Raw genomic sequence first — 20,269 nt, 5'->3', positions numbered from 1 at the left:
ACAGTCACACAGACACACACACTTCACACACACTACATACAAGCACTCACGACCTCACTAGAGATAAGTAAATTGCACAGGTAGAAACTCCAAACCGCCTCTCTACACCCACAGAAACCTAGGGCAGGCCACACCTTTATATCTTCTGGGTGGACTATCTCACAATGGCTCCTCATGAGGTCATAATAGGACATGCGCGGATCACGGCTGTGCAAAACTCACAGGAACAGAAAGGATGTAAATGCTTCTGGTTCAGGTGGACTCTGCAGAGTAACACTAAGCTTTTTAGAAATTTAAGCTGAACACCATGTGTCAGAGAACTATCCACACACACTGCTATCAGCACTGCTAAATACTCAACGATTCCTACACTAAAGGGCCACGTGCAGATTCCAGGAGTACAGAGGAGCCAGGCTCTGGATGGTGTCTTAGTGTCCTTTTGGTTCCTGTGGTAAAATACCCCAACAAAAAAGCAACATGGTAGAGAAGCTAGTTTATTTCGGTGTACAATTCCTGGTTATAGCCCATTGTTATGAGGAAATCAAGGCAGGAACTGGAAATCATTAGTTACATTGCATCCCCAGTCAGGAACAGAAAGAAAAGGATTCCCACATGGTAACTTGGTTTCTTCTGCTGGATTAGATGTCTGCTCTCCCACAATCACTGATAGCGCACGCACGTGTGTGTGTGTGTGTGTGTGTGTGTGTGTGTGTGTGTGTGTGTGGTGGTGGCAAGTGTGGAGTTTTCCATCAATCTGATATGCAGCAGTCTGGGGACAGCAGGGAAACTTGATGTCTCGAAATAGGGGAGAAGTGGTGTATCACTTGGGCTGATTCTTAGCCATACGTGATGTGTATTTGTGTGTGTGTTGGGGGGTTTGCTCAAGGTCTTCTATCCAGCACTGTATATGAGGCATGAAAGACATAGCATCTGATACCAGGCAGTACATGTGGGCAGAGTCCCATGCCTATTGTCTGGCTCAGCCTGACACCCTGAAGTTTTTCTGGGCAAGTAGGAATGACCATCATGGTGTATAAAACTGTATTGTCGGCTGGAAGGCTAGGGCAGTGCGGGGTGAGTCTAACAGTGCATGATGCCATGAGGAAGCAGAGGGTTCCTAGATGGGCTGGTAGCTAGCAGTTTGTATGGGCCATGGGTGCTGTCCTACAAGGCCCGATACCTGGCGTGTTTGAGGCAGTGCAGGAGGCTGAGGAGCAGTCACTAGTGCTGGCATTGTATGAGGGACATGGATGGTGTGGCAGGGGTGAATCCAACCAGGCCTGAAATCTAGTAGCGTTTGTGAGGTCACAACTGGAGCAGTAATATGTCAGCCAAGTGGCAGGGCTGTGTCCACCAGGGCACATTCTGAAAGTGGGTCAAGTGGTCCAGACACGCAGCAGCAAGTGTGTGGTTTGAGGATATGTTTAGCAGGGTGTGATTAATACCACTGTTGGTGGGGGCACTGCTGGATACCTATCACAAAATGTGGGCTTAGAGAGGCTCCCAGAGGACCTGATATGTAACAGTGTTTGTAGATCTGCAGGGGTTGTTGGGTTCTGGCTGTGGGGGAAGCTGGCCAGCTCATGTAGCAAGTCTGTGTGGTATTAGAAATCCGGCAGTGTATGTGGGCCAGTGGATCAGAGAGATAGAGTTGCCCAACAGGGCCTAGAGAAAACAGGACATGTTGGTTGTCAATGGGCGGTATCTTGTAACATGGCCTGGGTGGTGGTTTGAATGAGAACAGCTCCCACAGGTTCACTTGTTTGAATACTTGGTCCCCAATGACTGGACCTGTTGAGAAGTGTTAGGAGTATGATCGTGTTGGAAGAGGGGTCATCAGGGGTGGCCTTTGAATTGTCAAAGACTGGTGGGATTCCCAGTGTGCCCTCTCTTTGGTCTCTCTTTGGGAATCATGATCTTAGTTACCCCAACCACCTACCTCAGTGTCCCTACTTCACCATCATAAACTTTAACCACCTGGGATGGTAAACCAAATAAACTCTGTGATCTGTAATTTGCCTTGGCCATGGTATTTTGTCACAGCAATAGAAAAGTAACTAAGACAACACGATACAGAGCATTTCACGTAGGACAGAGGAGAAGTGTCACAGTTTGCACTTACAATCAGGGTATGCCTGTCCAGCATTAACAGTGGGATGTCTAGCATTGCTTGATAAAACATAAGCATGGTAGGTGTCAGTGTATAGAGGCTCTCTTGCAGGGTCCGTTTACTATGGGAAATAGAGGTATTCACCTTGACTTGAAATGGAGCAGTGTATGTGGTACCTTAGGAGGGTTAGGTCTTCAATGCAACCTGATTCCTAGCAGTGTAAGTGTAAGTGTTGTGGTAGGGTATCTAGAAGGACCTGATATAGAGAAGTTTATGTGGTGTGGAAGAAGTGGGGGTCGGCCTAGCATAGCGTGAAACCTAACTGTGTGAGGCAACAGTGGGAGTAGACATGTCTAGCACATCTACATTGGGTGTCAGGGCCCTGCCCAATTCCCTCCCTTACATTTACTCACAGAGCACTTCTTAGCAGGATCTGCTGAATATAATAGTTTCACCACTTCATGTAAAACACTGAGTATCAATCCCTGCTGGCCACCACACCCCTTTCACCTCTCGACTTAAGCTGTGGAGTACCAAGACCTGATGATACCCCAAACTTCCTGCATGCACTGTAAGATATGAGACCTACTGTATACTGTAATTTGGGTCCTACTAGACCCCTCCTCCATCCTACCTATTGTTCTGGGTATCAGTCCATAAACTGTCTCTGTCCATAAACACACAGCTATATTTCAAGCTAGGCATTACCCTAGTGGAATCTCTCCCAGCCTTACTGCCACCCTAAGCACACTACTAGGAGACAGGTGTGGTTGGACATCTGACTACCACACAACTTACACAGGACTCTGTCATGTTGGTGGTTCTCAACCTGTGGGTGGAGACTCCTTTGGGGTCACGTATCAGTTGTTTGCATTATGATTCAAAACAGTAGCAACGTTACATTTATGAAGTAGCGGTGAAAATAATTATATGGTTGGGAGTCACCACATATGAGGAACTGTATTTAAGGTCACAGCATTGGGAAGGTGGAGAGCCACTGTGTCATGTGAATCATTGTCACAGAGCAGATCCAATACATTATTAGATAAAAGGCCCTTCTGGATTTCTGATCAGAACCCCATATACACTGCTAGGGATCAGCCAATGATGGGTGTCTTACTATTACTCAACTTATACTATGAGGCAAGATGGGACCAGCACAACCATGTTGCCCCCAACTCCCTACACTGCTGTGTGTCTTGCCCTACTGGACCCACCCCTTTTCTCCCGTACAGTGACAGGGACTAGATCTTCTTAGACACCCACCCTTTTACCATTCCGCACACGGTTCTAGTTTCGGGTCATGCTGGACATCTTATTGTTCCCATTAAAATTCTCAATATCAAATTTTCTACCAAGTTATCAGACTCTGTGGGACACCCTCCCATCACCACAACCAACCCCCACACTGCTAGTTATATTATCAATCCCTACTGGGAATCCCATCACTCGATGCTTCACACACACCGCCATGTGTCAATTCCTGATGGACAACACTCTCCTTCCACACAAATGTTAGGTATCAGGACATACTTGATGCTTTCCCATCATCCTCCACCAGAGAATACTAAACATCAATGATTGGCTATGATGATGCGGAACTAATAATTTCACACTGTCTTTCTGCCTGAGGTTTCACAGTACCCAGGACTATAGGCACAGGTTGGAGTATTAAGCTAAAAAATAATTTACTATCTCCAGCCCTTTTATTGTAGAATATTGATCATTTCATGTAGTTGCTTGAAGGCGTCCCTGCAGGTGTCAAACAGGGGAGCAAAGAAATGAGAAGGAAAACCTGATTCAGATAGACTTTGCCAACCTGACTCTGACTTTGGGGAGTCTAATGCCCGCTATTCATTGTCAGCATATTTAAAACACATTACAGTTTGGGGACCGCTGCACAACAAAAGATCCAGTTCCAGGTGCACAACAAAGCTTAATGTGTGACTGCTTAGAAACTCCTTTACAAAGTACATGTGACCATGAGGGTAGGATCTGTATCTAAAAGTCTAGTGTGGTCTTTAACTGACAGCATAGAGGTCAGCAGGTCATAAAGTACATGGGGCATCTCTCCTGAGGATGGGTAAAATGGTCCAGGGAGGGAAGAGTGAGATAATGGGTTCTTTGAGGGAGATCTGCCTCTATAGCAAAGGAAGGTGAGGTCTGCCTCCACAGATAGCAAAAAGGTCACCAGGTCATTAACAAAATCTACTCCCAGCCTTCTGGGTGGGAAAACAGGTATTTGATCTTCCCTACTGAGAATAGTCCCCCCTGTGTTTAGCATTCCTGGTTTACCTAGTGATCTGTGTGTGCAAAGACCTTTGTGGCTCCCCAGGAGTTGCTTAATTTTGTGTATGTGTGTTGCACACATTTTTACAGATGGTTGAGTGTGTGTTCACCTGTGGAATCCAGGGGTCCACATCCAGTGTCCACCACTCTCAATCCAGTATCGACCACTTCTTCAATCACTCCCTACCTTATTTTTTGAGACACGGCCTTACTATCTTTGAGACAGTTGCCCTCACCTAGAGGAACATATTTTACTCAGTTTGGGTTCTCATGGTAGCACAAGCACTTTTTTAGCTGGCCACCTCCTCATCCCTTACACGTTCCTAGTTTAAATAAACACCATTCTCTGACATCATGTCTATCTTTCAAAAACAATAAATATAAGTAGCCATTATTTCCACACTGTCTCTTACATAGTCTGAGAGACATTAATCACTGCTGACAATAAACATGGCATCTTCAAGAGAATTTTGGATACACGATTATCATTTTGGGGGATGATGGGAAATTGGAAATCTGATAAGAGAAAAGAAAACATTTAATTACTTTCCATGGGGAGCAGGCATTTCCTTTTGCTTTTTGACACTTCCTTTGCTTTTTATTAACGTGAGTTCAAACCATGTGTAGATCTGACCCACCAGTGGCTCAGACAGGGAAATAGGAAACATCATCCACTACTCTAGTATGTTTATAGGACGTTGAGTTAATGTATGTGGAATCCCTGGTTTTCACGCACACTGAGGCATAATAAATTGATTCATTTGTTTTAAATGTCAACATCAAATAGTAACAATCTATTTGGATTATTTTACTCAAAAAAGCAGGAGATAAGTATCAGAGGAAGTGTGCTTGCTTAGGCCAGGTGCTGAATCCATCCCCAGTATCACAAAACAACCTCAAAAATAGTTTACAACTCTTCGTATCCAGACGTCAGATCAGGCTACTCGCCATCTTCAAGTATTTTTGCAATGTTAACATTTTAGTACTGCATTTTAAGCTGAATATTCAAAAGACAATTGAGATAGTCGAGTAGCTGTTGACTCACTGAAAGGGTAGGAAAAAATAATGGCTGCAATCTGCTAACTGTACCAGGACCTGTTTAAGTCTCTTGTCCTGGGATGTGTAATGTCAGTACCCAGGACTAAGGATCACCATGATTCAAGGACGGCCTGATCTATTTACTAAGTTTACTAAGGTTGAGGAGGAAGAGCTGGTGAAAAGCTGCCTTTGATATTATTTGGGGGAGTTTAAGTTATCAGTGCAACTCTGGAGGTTTCTAAAGTCCTGTGGCACTGTCTTCTGCTAACGTCCAGAAAATGCCTTCTGAGCTTTTACAGAAAAGGCCACATTTGGAAGCAAGGCCCGAGCAACGAATGGAAAACAGTCTCTACCTCTGTACTACAAGATTGTGCCAGCGGAAGGCATAGCTGGGCATTAATAACCACTCCCGGCTAGGTTGGCATTAAACCAGCACCAACGTGACTGTCACAACAAAACACTAGTTACCTGAGCCTCATTAAGTTCCCAGGCTTAGTGAAAAATTCAACAGGGCTGGAGTCACTGGGAAGTGACTGATTCCCAATGAGCTATACAAAGCCAGCCCATTAAGGCACTTCATGCTATGGGCAGGACTCCCCAAGTGGAAGGTGCATCCCCAAGTGGAAGGGGCGGGCTTGAAAGCACTGAGCTGAGGCTAGGGGCTGGGTTGGGCTGGGCTAGGGGCGGGACTTGAATGAGTGGGGCGTGGCCACAAGACAGGGCGGGGCTGGGATAGGGAGGCAGAGCTGGCATTCTCAATTGGTGCTGAATCTGCTTGCCTTCCACAGACCCGCAGGTGTTGGGTCCTTTGGTCACATGCCACAGGAGCACGAACCCTTCTCACCAACGGTCCCACTGGTCTTCGCTAACGGCAGAGCTCAGGCAACCGTAGATGTCTCTGCCACCTACCGCTCGGAGTGAGCTCAGGAGCATGAGACAATGCACAGAAGCTCATGCAGTCCTAGGGTGACACAGTGCGCCCGTGCAGATCCAGTGAAGCCTCAGGGCCAGGCTGATGCTGTTGAAAGTTCATAGAACAGGTGAATGTTTTCACTGTTGAGTTGGTCGACATAGGACAGTCACAGAAACACTTGTGGTCCTTGGGGTATGCTTAGCTTGAGCTGTGGGTGGTTAATGGTTAGTTTGTAAATATTTGAAAATTGGTTAATAAGTATATAGCACTCTGTCTGTACAATGTGATAAGAATGTCCATCTTAATACTATGCCGATAAAATGTTATAGAAAGCTAAATTCACCTGGATAGATTCCCACTAAAATTGCTTTTCTTGTGTGCCAGTCAGTTCTGTTAGGAGGAATGGTCATTTGGGTATTAAAAAAACCCAAACAAACAAAAAACCACTATCTTTTTGGGATGTTTATATAAAAACAACTCACAAAGTGTTTTATTTACTAGAAGGATACCAGTTATAGAGGCAAAGCTGGCAAATGTTTGAGTCATCAATATAATTATAGCTCATAGGAAAATATGTTTTCTTAAATGGCCATTGTAGCTGTGCATAAAATACTGAATCTTGTGACAGTTCCTTCCAACTGTGGAGAATCCATCTTATAATAGAACATATATAAGGTTATATATGCACACATGTATCCATATGTTTCTGTGTGTTCATAAATGTACTGGGCATGTACTAATTGAAATCAGCAGCCAGAACAGATTAATCAGAGATGAGAGAAAATTATAGCTTAGTTCTTTATACTCTCCCATTGAGTGCAGGGTGAGATGTGTACCCACAGGTCAGTGAGTGAGTCATCAATGAAGGTTTGAGGAGATGGGGGCAAGACCACAGGAGTAAATGATGAGAAGGATGCTGAGTGCACAGACATCCACACATAAGTCACCATCCACTTGCAAACTCGGTTAACCTTTTTATGGTATTGTTGACAGTAGAAAGCTGGCTGACTGTGGAGAATGGAGTTCCATAAGATGGCAGTGTCCAGCAACACCAGCTCCAACATTTACTGTCTGATCTGGCAAGGTATTTACGTTCATTGCTGTGAATTTGGTCATTATTGGATGAGAATTCCTGATCCCATCTCAAAAGGTGGTAGTAAGGAGGTCTTGCCTGCACATAGATGCACTCTGCCCAGATCAGGGCTTGTCTGTTCTGCTGCTTCTTCAAGATAATTTCTGCCTGACTTTTGCTCCGGGAGGGTCCCTTGTCACTACCGGTGTCCTTGTTGCTTACGGTGTGCGCTTCCATTTGTAAGTTTCCATTCCGTGTAGAGACAGCACGGAGACTTGCTTCTGGAGGACATAGGAGCTCTTTGCATCAAGCTGCTGTTAGTACAACTCAAGGTGTCACACCTAGTCATGTGCTCCTGAATGTTTTCACTCCCAAGACTGTGTTGAGCATTTCCCTAAGTATTTCTTGGCATTTTGATTTGTTTGAATTTGGTGGCAAGTGGTAAATTTTACTTTGGCGATTTGCAAGCTGTGGTCATTTTCTAAACATTTAATAAATGCTTACCCCACGTGCCAAGGCATCTACGCTTAAAGGAGTGACAAAAGAAACTATTTGCAGGAAAGTTAATACATCTGAAGAGATCTCCAGCAAAATAGGTTTTCATGCTTGCATTTCAGTGAAACTATTGGATAGGAGGAAGGAAGGTCCTTTAGTGTGGTAATTTATCTGATCTTTTGGAGTTACACTTGTGACGACATAAAAAGACTCAGTTAAATTTTTGTTGGAGTTTTAGTAGTCAAATATGAGTGGGATAGGCTTAAGGTATCAGACTTGAATTATGAAAGTATTCATACCTCACAGTGAATAGTATTTTTCTTACATAGCCTTAGCAGTTGTTTCAAAACTGATGATATTTCTTGTTGACAATTGTTTACAATGCAGAGGTTCAGCTTGTTACAGTAAATTTAAATGTTAAACGAACAGTACCTTCCCCTGCAGCAGTGAAAGGCATTCATGATTTAGTGGTTAGCTTAGCTGCCTTCTGCTCCATTAGTAAGAAGACTGGCTCCCATCATCTGCTCTCCATTGTACTTCATTTCTTCAGTAAATTACTCAGGCTGTCATAGAACACAGTCCTTCATGCAAAACAGTCACCATCTTCATCATGTGAGTTGCATTTACTCTCAGTGGTCTTTCAGGACTGGTAGGCTGGAGTGGCGAGCCATCAGACTGTCATCTGAGCTTCTACCCACTCCTGAATATTTCTGTGCAATTCTGCTCTTGGTACCCTTGGCCTTGGGGGCTGGGTTCTCAGAAAGTGTTTATTAGGCTGGGACATTGTATTGGACAGTGCTCCTTCTGTACAGTGTGGGGATCACCCTCCTCCATGCTGGGTGAAGACTAGGAATGAGGCTGCCTTAGGGGCACCCAGGTTCCTGCCAGTATCTCCTCACCCATCCTTTGTAAGTAAGCCCAATAGTTGGTTCCTCAGTGGGAACTACGGTGGAATCCTGCTTTGGTTCGTCACTGTGGCCTTTTAAGAAGGGATAGCCATTACTTATGGCTCTTAGGAAAGAAGTTCTCACAGCACAGGCTTAGCAGTGTGGTAGTTTGTTGACTAGAAATTACATTTATATGCACTTCTTTTGTCTTGACTCCTGAAGTTATGTGGACTATGTCCCCCTCCCGCTCTTATGAGATTAATTTATAGATTTTGATGTAATTTTGTAACATTCTGTAGCATATCCATAGATTATCTGACTGCCCCTGCCTATTCTCCCTTTCTTTCCTCCCCCTTCCCTTCCTTTCTCCCCCTTCCCTTCCCTCCCTCCCTCTTTTCTTCCCGTCCTTCCCTTCCTCCCTCTCACCCTGTCTTCCTTTTTCCTTCCCTCCGTCCCTCTCTGTCTCTCTCTGTCTCTGTCTCTCCCTCCTCCATTCCTCTTCCAACCTGTGGTTTAAAAGTTTTGATTGTTGCAATTTGTGACAAACCCTTGGAATGTCACAGACCTTCAAACTTAATCCACTTGTGGAAGTTTGCTGTAGGCATTGCAGAGGCCACATGCATGAATTCTATTATATTATCTAAACATATTGGGCATTGGCAGCTCTAACAAGTTAAGAGTTGAGTCACTGGTCTTAATCTAGCTGTCATGATGTGCAATCATGAAAAGTGAAACATGGAGATTGTATTCAATGTGGCCACATTGGGGAAAAGAACAAATAAAGAAGTCACACCCTTACCATCTCCAAGATTTTCCTCAGGATCCTGTCAGGAGCCTTAGGTATTAATACAAGAGACGAGGTACACAGTGCTGATCAAGTGAGGCCCCGCCCACCACTGATACAATACATCATTATCTTGGCTCCACTCCAATAAATCAGTCCTTTCTACACAGTCCATGGTGAGACCAGGTATCTATGGTGAATGTTCTAGATTTTTTTGAGCCCAGCACAACTTGCAGCCAATGGAAATTGCTGAGCATATTTATTTAAGTTGTTTGTGTCCAGTTTCACCCTTATGCTATGAAGTTCTCTTGATTTTGAGAAAATGTGTCACTTACATCCTGTAACACTGTCATATGTGATAGCTGCAGTAGCAGAGAAGGTAAATCTACCAGGCTTCTCTAGAGGCTCAGTAACCACTGACCCAATTACCATCTGGGATTTTTCCTCTCAGAATGCCCTCGTGTCATTCCTTCCACTGTTGTTTATTTGCCTTAGCAGTGTGCATGCAAGACCTATGTTGTAGTCAGATTCTTAAATGACAGCAACATATGCTCTGTGTATTTCCCGTATCTTCATGTACCATCTGTGCATCGCGTGGGGTGATTTGTTTATGGCCTGTCTCCTTGCCCCCTTTCTTTTTATAGCTAGGGATTTAGTATCTCATTTAACAAGAGATCCGATGCAGGGTATTGGCTAGATTGCTTTCTGTTTTAGCATAAAGGAAACAGTTTCTTCCATCTCCAGTTTGTGGACTTCTCTGGCTGTCACTGTTGAAGATTGTCTTCACAGAGTCAACAGTGTCTGGAAGCTGAAAGTGAATCTTTACTCTTGCTGTCCTCTTTGTGAGCACATATTACCGTATATTTATGCCATTAATGTCATTGAAAAGCATACGGTTTGATTCTTTTCAGTGTGACCAGAATGTGTGGAACCACATCCAGTTCCAAGTCATTACAACTCCTTAAAATGAACCTCAGTACCCACTGGTAGTCATGATTAGTCTTTTCTTCCTCCCAGTTTAGAATTGTGACTCATTGGTCTATTTGTGACTTTAGGATGCTCCTTATATGTTTATTTGTTCTTGCTTGTTTTTTCAAGACAGGGTTTCTCTGGTATCCCTGTCTCTCTAGCAGCTCCCTTTGTAGACCAGGCTGGCCTCAAATTCACAGAGATCTGCCTGCCTCTGCCTCCTGGGTGCTGGGATTAAAGGTGTGCACCACCACCGCCCAGCTCTTTTTTTATGTTCTTAGAGTTCCTGACTGGATGTGTGTTTTCCAAATATATTTTTTCACCAAATCTGTGACTTGTGTTTTTATCCTATCAACAGTGTGTTCCCACCAGAACTAGCTGTGAAGACCCCGTCACTGAAAACTCCATGTGCTCAGGCTGCAGGAAAGAACAGAGTCAAGCTGGAAATGAGTTGGACACTTCCTGCTGGCTAGCATTCCTAGTGCTGGAATGTACTTTGCAGGCTCTGGGAGAGAAAAAAATCATGAACACACTTAACTCAGCTCTGTACCCTGTATACTACATGACTGAACAACACGCCACTAGAGTCACAGTCATCATCACTGAGGGAATAATCAGCTGCTTTTAACCAGATTTGAGGCCAGCTCCACTTGAGGCGTTTCAAGCAGGTACTAGAAAGCTGTGCAGTAGCCCTGGGCTGGGGAGCCACTAGGCCCTACTGTGGAAGATTCTACTGTTGTTTTGCTAAATGGACATGTTGTGTCCAGCAAATTGCCTTCTTTAATATTTATCTCTGTATCTATAAATCAGTGATACTCTCAGCTTTGGTCACAGAAACTTTTTTTTTCTCAGTAGCAGTTATTGCAGAGACTCATAACTGATCGGTGTTAGGAATTGGTGAAGACTCGGTAGTAAGTGGGACATCAATGTCATACCAAGGCTCAGGAAACGTTGTGGAAGAGAGAATGGAAAGAATGTAAGAGACAGTAGATGTAGTGGGGATGGATGGACTTCTGTCTTCAGGCAACATCATGCTTCGCACTGGTGAGCTCAGAGCAGCACCTGCAGAAGTCTGGGCACCTCACCATGGTGTCGTGGTGTTTATACCTGGTGATGATCAAAGAGACTTCTGTCTGAAGACTGATTAAGGCTGGCCAAGGTGCTAAGAGCACGTGACTGGTCAGTGCTAAGTCTGAAATGGGACACCCATTTCCCTCTGTCTGAGGCTCGGAGAACATTGCTGACAATGGCTAGGAAAGATTGTGAGAGCCAGACAATGGTCAGGAAGGCTGACAAATGCTGTCCTTAAGGGTTGCCTGATAGGACCTGTACAAGATGGAACCCATAAGCCTTCATCATCTTCACACCGAGTTTCCCACCAGAGCTATATGTATGTAAAGACCCTATTGCTGAAAACTCCACTGCTGTGTTTTTAGGACATAGAGAAATCAAGTCAAAATTGAACTGGAAGCTTTCTTCCTGCTGGCTAGCTTTGCTAGTGCCAGAATATTCTGGAAGGCTCTGAGGGGAAGAAGTCATCAAGAGGCTTACTTAGCTCTAGACCCTCTGTGTCACATGGATATCCTGCCTTGCAATATGACCACCACCGGAGTAAAAGGGGGTAACCTGTTATTCTGTATAGTTGATATATGCCAAAATGTGTCTTTTGCTGTTTTCCCAGGGAGACACAACACACACACACACACACACACACACACGCACGCACACACACACACATTAACCGCAGAAAGTGAATCTGTAACAGACTACTGCTTTTGAATGCATTGAATGCATTTGAAGCTTCCCTGGGGCTTCCTATCTGGTCCAGTGGAGCTTTTCAGTAGCTCTTGGCTAGGGAGGGAGCTACTAGGCCTTGGTGAGGGAAGATCCTACTGTTGTCATGGAGGGGGTGTGGGGTCATGGGGTCTTGTCCTGGCCTGGGGAACTAACAGCCATAATGGGCTACTGGGTGGGGGAGGAAGTCACTGTCTTTAGTGTTGTACCACTGCCAACTCAATCATGATGCTAATGTGAGCAGCCCTCCTTAAATCCAGTAAGTTGTGAAACAAAACCAAATGTCACAACAGTGGGAGGGGGTGGTGGTAGGAAGAAGATGAGAGGGGGTCAGGGGTTAGGGGTGGTCTGAATGTTTATTTACATACATACAAAGTTCTCAGAGTAAATCCTTTCAAAAGAATTATTTGGCACTTCAATGTTCTATCAGGGATGGGTGCTGGGCTACCTAGACCCAAGTCCTCCATGAGGATTTGTAGGTGGATGGGAATTGCTGTTAAGCCTTTGTGAAGCCTACTGGCCCCATGAAGATCCGTCCTTCCTTGAGGCTCTATTGGCAGTTAATGGGAAGGGGAAGGAGGGGATGGAGAGAGGCTACTGCCCATGCTCCTTTGAGTAACCGAGATTGAATTCATTAGACCAAACACACAAAAGATGGGAAAATGGAAGGTGGTGAGATTGGGTAGAGGAAGGACATCAATGAGAGTATGAGGTTGACCCTGAAAGGATAATGGGGGATGAATATGATATATACATATATATATATTATAATGAAACCTATTATTTTGTATAGTTAATATATGCCCAAACCAGGTCTTTATATATATATATGTATATATATATATATATATATATATATATATATATCCTAAGGAGATGAAACACACATATGCTTACTTCAGAAAGTGAACCCACAGCAGACCAAAGTAGGGATTGTACACAAGTCCAGCTCGCTGACCCGGTGACTATTTGCTGTGCCTGGTTACACAGATGACTTTTAAAAGCAACTGTGGGACTCTGAAGAGATAACTCAGAGGTCAAGAGCGGTGGCTGCCTCTCTAGGGGATTCATGTTCAATTCCCAGGTCCTTGGGCAGTTCACAGCCTCCAGTTCAGGGGACACAATGCCCACTTTAGGCCTCCACAGGCACCCGTAATGGATGTAGTGCATGGGGATATATGCAGGCAAAACACTCATCCACATAAGAGAAAAACAAAGTGCTGCATCTCTGAAAAGCCTGCCATGACACAGGAAAACCACAAGCTGGAGCTTTTTGCATTCCACTGTCCTGGGATCTCTTCTCAGCCTCTTGGCTGGTCTGGGGCCCCTCCCACACCAGTGTTCGTTTATGCCTTTTGTCAAATCAGGGAGAGACACCTTAGAATCTTGCAAATGACTCCCTCCTTTGACTTGTGACCCTTTGCTTAGCTCCTGAATGGGCCTCCCTTTCCTGCAGGGACTGTTTCAATAAAGAGGAAATGACCATACATCATTTGCAGAGCAGGAATTTGCCCTTTTCTCTCCATCTTAGGAGGCAGACTGAGAAGCCAGATTTTGAATAAATTCCCACATTGTACTGGCTTCTTGCACAGGCCATGACTTTTGTATTGCATCCCTAAAGCTCATCATGAAACTACGTGGCCAACTTCTAGAAGTTGTTAGTTTTTCATTTTAGGTTTTGGTCCATGATCTACTGCTAGTGGCTTGTATTTATTGTGATATATGCACATGACTTAAAGTCACACTACAACATCTATCTGTGTAGTTGTACAGTTGCTAAGGCCCATGTCTATCACGTTTCCAGAATCCCATTTAACAGTGTACCTATTTAACACTAACTGTCCAGCCCTGCTCTTCATTGTCCTTTTGTCTCTGTTGGTGTGATAATGTAGGTATATTGCAAAAATGCAATCATATAGATTTTGCCCCTTTGCCACGGCTCTATTGTTCGTAGCTTAATTTCCTCAAGGTTCTTGCATATGGTACTGAAGGAGGGTCAGGGGAACTTGGACAAACTTATACTGATCTGGAAAACAGATCAGGCTTCTCCTTGTTCTGGGTTTTTATTTACCTAGAACTTGACAGACCTCACATCCTCAGAGTTATCAGGCTGGGGACCAATGAAGGAGAGGGGGAAGAAACCAGTAAAGGGGGAGGGCCCTGGAACCTTCTAAGAAGTTCCATCCAGAGTTCAACCTGGGGGAATGTTTTCAGTTCTCTTGATGGCAGATGTTTGTCCAAATAAAGTGTGTCATTTCTGTTCTTTCTTTGTGACTTTGGCCTCTTGGACCCCCCAGTCTTCAACCTCATACTGTCTTTACACATAACCTCACATATGGTGGTGTTTTTCCTGGATGTACAATTCTTTGTCAGTCCCACAGAATGAACTCAGTGGTACCCTAGATGACCATTCTTCCCCCATGAAGCCTTAAACAGTTCCACTAGTCCTTGTTTCCCTCCTTTCTAAGTTGGGATAATATTCTGTGGTAGATCTAGACCCCATTATTCCACTCTTCAGTTTCTGACTTTGTGGCTATTATGAATAATGCTGTGTCTGTGGTCATTTAATAACCTGTTCTTGTCTCTACATTTTTCTGAGACATTCTCTGAAGTAGAATTGCTGAATATATCTGTTTTTTTTTTTGACAATTTATGTAGCTCAGGCTGGCCTTGAACTTGTGATTGAAGGAGAGTCAGGAGAACTCAGGCCAACAAGAAAAGAGGAGTAGGTTCCTTTAAAAGGTGCTTCTTCTTTCTCTTGGGGTTGTACCCCATATCCCACACCCAACTAGAACATTGTACCTGTTACAAATTGCTAAAGGCTGGCAGGGGCAGGACCAGTTGGGGAGAAGGGAAAGAAGTATTGAGTTGGTAGAGTCTGGAGATCTTATAAAATGTCCAGGGGACCCAGAGTCCCCTGGTGGACCCTCATCTTGGGGGCCTCCTCCATCCCCGTGATTGCAACTTCCCGCTATAATAACCTTTATGGTTTTCATTCTCGTCTGTCTCCAGCTGTGCTTTTCTGTTAGTTTCTTAGCACCCGCCGCTGTTGCTTCTTTCCAGTTGAATTTTGGTCTTCTGCTTTTCCCAGACATCCAGTCTTTTCTTTGCCCCATGGAATGAACCCAGCAGATACGCTAAACGAACATCCCTCCTCCCCCAAACATCCATAACACGATCTGTCTGCTACCACTTCCAGAGTGCTGGGATTATAGATCTTGTTGAAGGCCTGGTCTGCGCCATTGGTCTAGGAGTCGTCTTCTCTTTTGTCCATGCCTGCAATTGGAAGGTTTAACCTTTTCATGGTTCCCCACAGTCCCTTTGTGTACTTCCTGACAATTTAGAAAATTCGTCCTCTTGACTTGTGTGATCTAATTCCTCCACTTTATCTTTGACTCCTGTTATTCTATTTCCTATTTGATCTGTTGAACTTGAAAGGCTTTCGCACAAATTTTCTGTGTGGGTTCTTGAGTTGTTCAGTGCTAACCTCATTTCAGCTTTGAGTTCTCATCATCATTTCTCTTTATTGAACTTGGTTTCCACATCCTGGGTTGTCTTCCTCATTTCATTTAGCCTTCTGTTGTGTTTTCTTGGGCAACTCTTGGGTAGTTCATTTCTTCATGTGTGCAGAAACACATCTCTTTGTGCCTTCTTTAGGCTTCTTGATTCATTGATGAACTTTGTGAGTGTTCTTTTAAGTTCTGTGTCCTGGAGCTCCTCTAGTTAATTCTCATTACAGAACATTTCTTTCAGACCGATGGGTTCTGGGGGCCTGGGGATGCTGTCTTGATCTTTTATATTGTTTGAGTCTTAGCACTGAGAGAGACCGGGCATTCGGGCTTCTTTCATTGGGTTGTGTGTCTGATGTGGAGACAGCAAGCTTGAATGGTAAACAGGATGGAGGTTGGGAAAGGTTCAAAGGGGCTTACTATGGACCACTAGGGCTGTGTTTATGAGGTACCTGGGTAGGTCTGGGGATTGCAAAGGGTGCAGGCAGGATAGGGTTAAGTGGACCCACCAAGCTTGGTGGGAGCACAAGGTATTTTAACCAAGCTAGGCCTGGAAGGTGAATATGTATTTTAAGACACTTTTCTTTTTCTTCAGTAGGAAGAACTGAAATCCCAATATTAGACTAATATGTAAATGTATTTTACTTTTAATGGTGTAAGAATTGTTTAGAGAGACCAATTCCACCCACCTGCCCATCAGTCAGTCAGTCAGTCAACTTACACAGTGTGCTGCCTAGCACCATGTGGAATCTAATCCAGAATTCCAGGTAGGTCTCCCAGAATCTGCTTTCCTCCCAGTCATTACCTGACACTGCTGAGTCAAACCCCAAACTCCAGGTAGGGCCCTCCAGAACCATTCCACACACCTATCAGTCACCCTACTGAGGTACCTGGCACCATGTGGAGTCTAACCCAGAATTCCAGGCAGGTTCCATAGACCCATTCCACTCTCCAGTCAGGAATTCTACTACCTAGAATTCTACTACCTAGAATGCCAGGTAGGGGCCTCCAGATCCATTCCACATATCTGCCTATTGGTCCACTATTCCACCCACTGAACTGCCTGTCTCGGTGTGGCGTTTGCCCCAAAATTCCAGGAAGGTTCCTCAGACCCATCCCATCTGCTCACCCTTCATCATTCATCCTATGCATCCTACTACCTGGAACCCAGGAGATATTATTTTCTCCCCCATTGGCATCTCTTCTAGCAGACAGTTTGTGCTGACATTTAAAGAAATTTTACATTTTCTCCAGAACGTGTACTGAGAGAATTGGATTCTTGCTCTGGTTTGTATTGAAAGACATGAAATCAATTTCTGTCGGTTAGGTGGAAAAGGGCTCTCTCTGGTTCTCTGTGTTGATGGGCACTTTCCATGCCTGTGAGCTTACTCAATCTCATGTCTATAGGTGTTGAATTATTAAGCTTCATGAAATACTGCAGGGGTATGAGGAGGATATAGCGCTTTTAGATAGGGAGTTGGCTTCCAGTGGGAACCTATATTGAGTTTTGGAGCTGAATGGTAAGGGGGATACTCAGAAGAGCGGTAGGGATGTGGCTTAGGTAAGCAATGTCCTTGCAGAAGGTACTATCTGCATCTGAGTGATGTGACTCAGGAGTGGCAGTGAACATAGTCCCTGGATGGATGGGCTTAGGAGCTGGTGGTGGAGTGTCCATTCTGAGAAGCCATGGATGCTACCAAATCCTTGGGGATATAGCTGAGGGAGTGGTAGGTCATCTCTAACCTTGCTCTGAGTGCCTTTGCTTGTGTCTGCTCAGAAAATAACCTTATCACAAGCCTGCTTCCCTATCAGTGTGGTTAAGTTACTCTTCTTGTAAATAAGGCCTAGGCTTATGAACACAAGCACTTTTGTCTATAAACAAGAAATGCTATTACATTAGTGTATTAGTTACTTTCTATTGCTGTGATAAAGCACCATGGCCAAGGCAACTTATAGGAAGTAGGGATTTTTTTTAGGCAGGTTCATGGTTCCATAAAGTTAGGGTCCTTAACTGGGGAACAGGACCTCATGGAAGCAGGTGGCAGACATGGCAGCTGGAGCTAGAAGCTGAGAGCTGAAAGCTCACATCTTTAACTGCAAGCAGAGAGGGCAAACTTGGACTGGCATATGGTTTTGAAACCTCAAAACCTGTCGCCAAGGACAAACCTCCTCCAGCAAGGCCACATTTGCTAGACCTTTCAAACAGCACTACTAGCTGAGGACTCACTCTTCAAACATCTAAGCCTATTGGGGTGCACATTCTTAGTTTAACCATCACAATTTGTGGTTTTGGATCAGGACCCCTTCCCAAACTCCCAAGATACCTAAAGGCTGTGCTTGGGCGGCCAGCTGTCTGCTGGTCCTCTCCCTCTTTCCTAACCCTGCCTGTGGCTGCTATCCCCTTACCCTTAATCCAGAAAGGGAAGGAGCATCAGCTAGGCTGCTACTTTGAGTTGAGAGATTTTGATCTTTTTTCCTATTGCTGTTCGCTTCTGTGCCTGGCACCAGTGCTGTCCTATGGTAGACTGCCCCTTGCCTCCTTAGAGTTGGCTCCTCCAGAGGTTTCTGTCAAGGCTCCAGCTCTGAGATTCCATAAACTCTTGCATCTTCTGTATTATCTTTTGAAGTTCAAGGTGTTTTTACCCTGATGGGATGCAGGAGGGTACGTGCAGCAGGACCCTGTTGAAAGAGCCGAGACTTTCTAAGTGGTCCCTCAAGGCTCAGCTTGTCTCAAAGTAGCACTGGCAGATGAAATGTGATCAGGTGCCATGCTAATTCTCTGTTAGGCGAAGAGTTTCCCTCTCATTATTGATGAAAGGCCATTTGTGAGTGGCTAAGGACTTTCTATGTTGTGGCTTCCAGACACAGAGGTCCCTTCTCTTTGTGAACTCTGAGCTATACACTGCACGTACAGTAGGGTGAGACATAACAGTGAAGGGGTATTGGGCATTCTCAATTCTCAATAGAGGAATAAAGAGGTCATCGACCAATGTATAAAGGCACAGGTGAGATGCACCAAGGAAGCACCAGAACTCTTCTTTTTCCCTAACTGGAATATTGGCACATTCATTACTTCCAGGTCATGGAGTAAGAGGTGTGCTCCACAGAGGACATATTTCAAGTTGCTGGGGCTGACCTGGGAGAATAGACATTGTAGTTCAAGTCCCCAGGGAGGATAGCAATACTGAGGAGATCGGGTAAGCCAGGCAAGAGAGTAGTAGGCCACTTAGAAGAGTGTTTCATGGAACTCTCCTAGCCCCCTTGAGAGGGGCATTCCAGCCCCTTGTTCATAAGTGCTGATCTGTATGGATTTGAGACCTGTGCACTTAGACACAGAAGCCTGTTCCTGACCCCATAGACAGAGATGGTTACTTCCTGCCCAACTCTTATCTTTGCATCTAATATACTTATTTTTTCCTATTACTGTATTTGCATTGCATGCATAGATTTCCCACTGCATTGTGAACTCTAGACTGCAAAGGCCATGTTCTCCTAATCTGAGAAACTCTGGTGTCTTGTTCCCACTCCAGGTCAAAGGGGGAGCTTATCTGCTTTGATGAATGAACATATCCTTTTACATATATGCAGGCAAAACATTCCTAGACATAAAATTAAAAATTAAAATATGAGAGAATTATGTCAACATGTATTCTGTCTAAGGTTAACAGCATATAAGATTGATTGTGGGTGATATTTATGTCCTAAAAGTTTTCAACAAAAATGAAATACTTAATAGGCTATATATACTATATTTGTGAAAAAGTCATATTGCTAGTAATCAAGTGAGTTTTGCTGTTTTGTTTCTTTCTGTAAATGGTTTTAGAACATATGTGAACTCATTCTGGTGATACTATTTCCAGTGGGTCTCAAGAAAGGAGCTCATTAATGCTGAGATGGACAAAGGCAAGTAGCTGTTTAGGATTTCTGGAAGAGACTATGATGGGCTAGTTGAGTTCCAATAATAACTTTCCTAGCCTGAACCCTTAATAGTAGAAAGCAGGTGCTGTCTTGTGTTAGCTGTGTGACTTGTAGATCATATAGCACACTTGAGCCTCATGTTCTGATTCTTATAGCAGACAGTGCTCATCTCTGGTGAGAATTCCCTTCTCTTATAGGATCATCAGGATGGTTGGTTGGTAAAGGTGCTTACCACTGAGCCCGGTGGCCTGAATCTACTCTGAGCCCATAGTGGAAGCAGAGAAGCAACTTCCATAAGTTGTTCTCTGACATCCACATCTCCACATGCATGTTATCACACACACACACACACACACACACCACATACCACACACCCTCTTTCTCACACACAAAAATTGCTTAAATATCTAAACAGTAAAAAATTAGAATACAGCCTAAACATGGCAGTACACACTTGTAATTCTAGCAAGAGGGAGGCTGGCCAAAGATAA

The 20,269-nt window shown here is 44.3% G+C and overlaps 1 long non-coding RNA gene across 3 annotated transcripts in view; it reads left to right on the top strand.

Annotated features, from left to right (window-relative positions):
- Positions 1-6,235: 6,235 nt before the first annotated feature.
- The window catches only part of LOC121132910, a 32,171-nt gene continuing 18,137 nt past the window's right edge, over positions 6,236-20,269 (top strand). The window contains exons 1-3 of one of the 3 annotated variants that reach the window (XR_005869614.1): positions 6,236-6,477; positions 7,344-7,434; positions 10,916-11,225. This is a non-coding gene — a long non-coding RNA (uncharacterized LOC121132910). The remainder of the gene's footprint in view (positions 6,478-7,343; positions 7,435-10,915; positions 11,226-20,269) is intronic. The other 2 variants (XR_005869616.1, XR_005869615.1) reach the window with 2 other exon arrangements.

The sequence above is a fragment of the Mesocricetus auratus genome, unplaced genomic scaffold (genome assembly GCF_017639785.1).
Source record: "Mesocricetus auratus isolate SY011 unplaced genomic scaffold, BCM_Maur_2.0 Super-Scaffold_100018, whole genome shotgun sequence".
NCBI classification, from domain to species: domain Eukaryota; kingdom Metazoa; phylum Chordata; class Mammalia; order Rodentia; family Cricetidae; genus Mesocricetus; species Mesocricetus auratus.
Note: the sequence above shows the minus strand (reverse complement) of the source record. Positions and strands in the feature narration are given on the sequence as shown.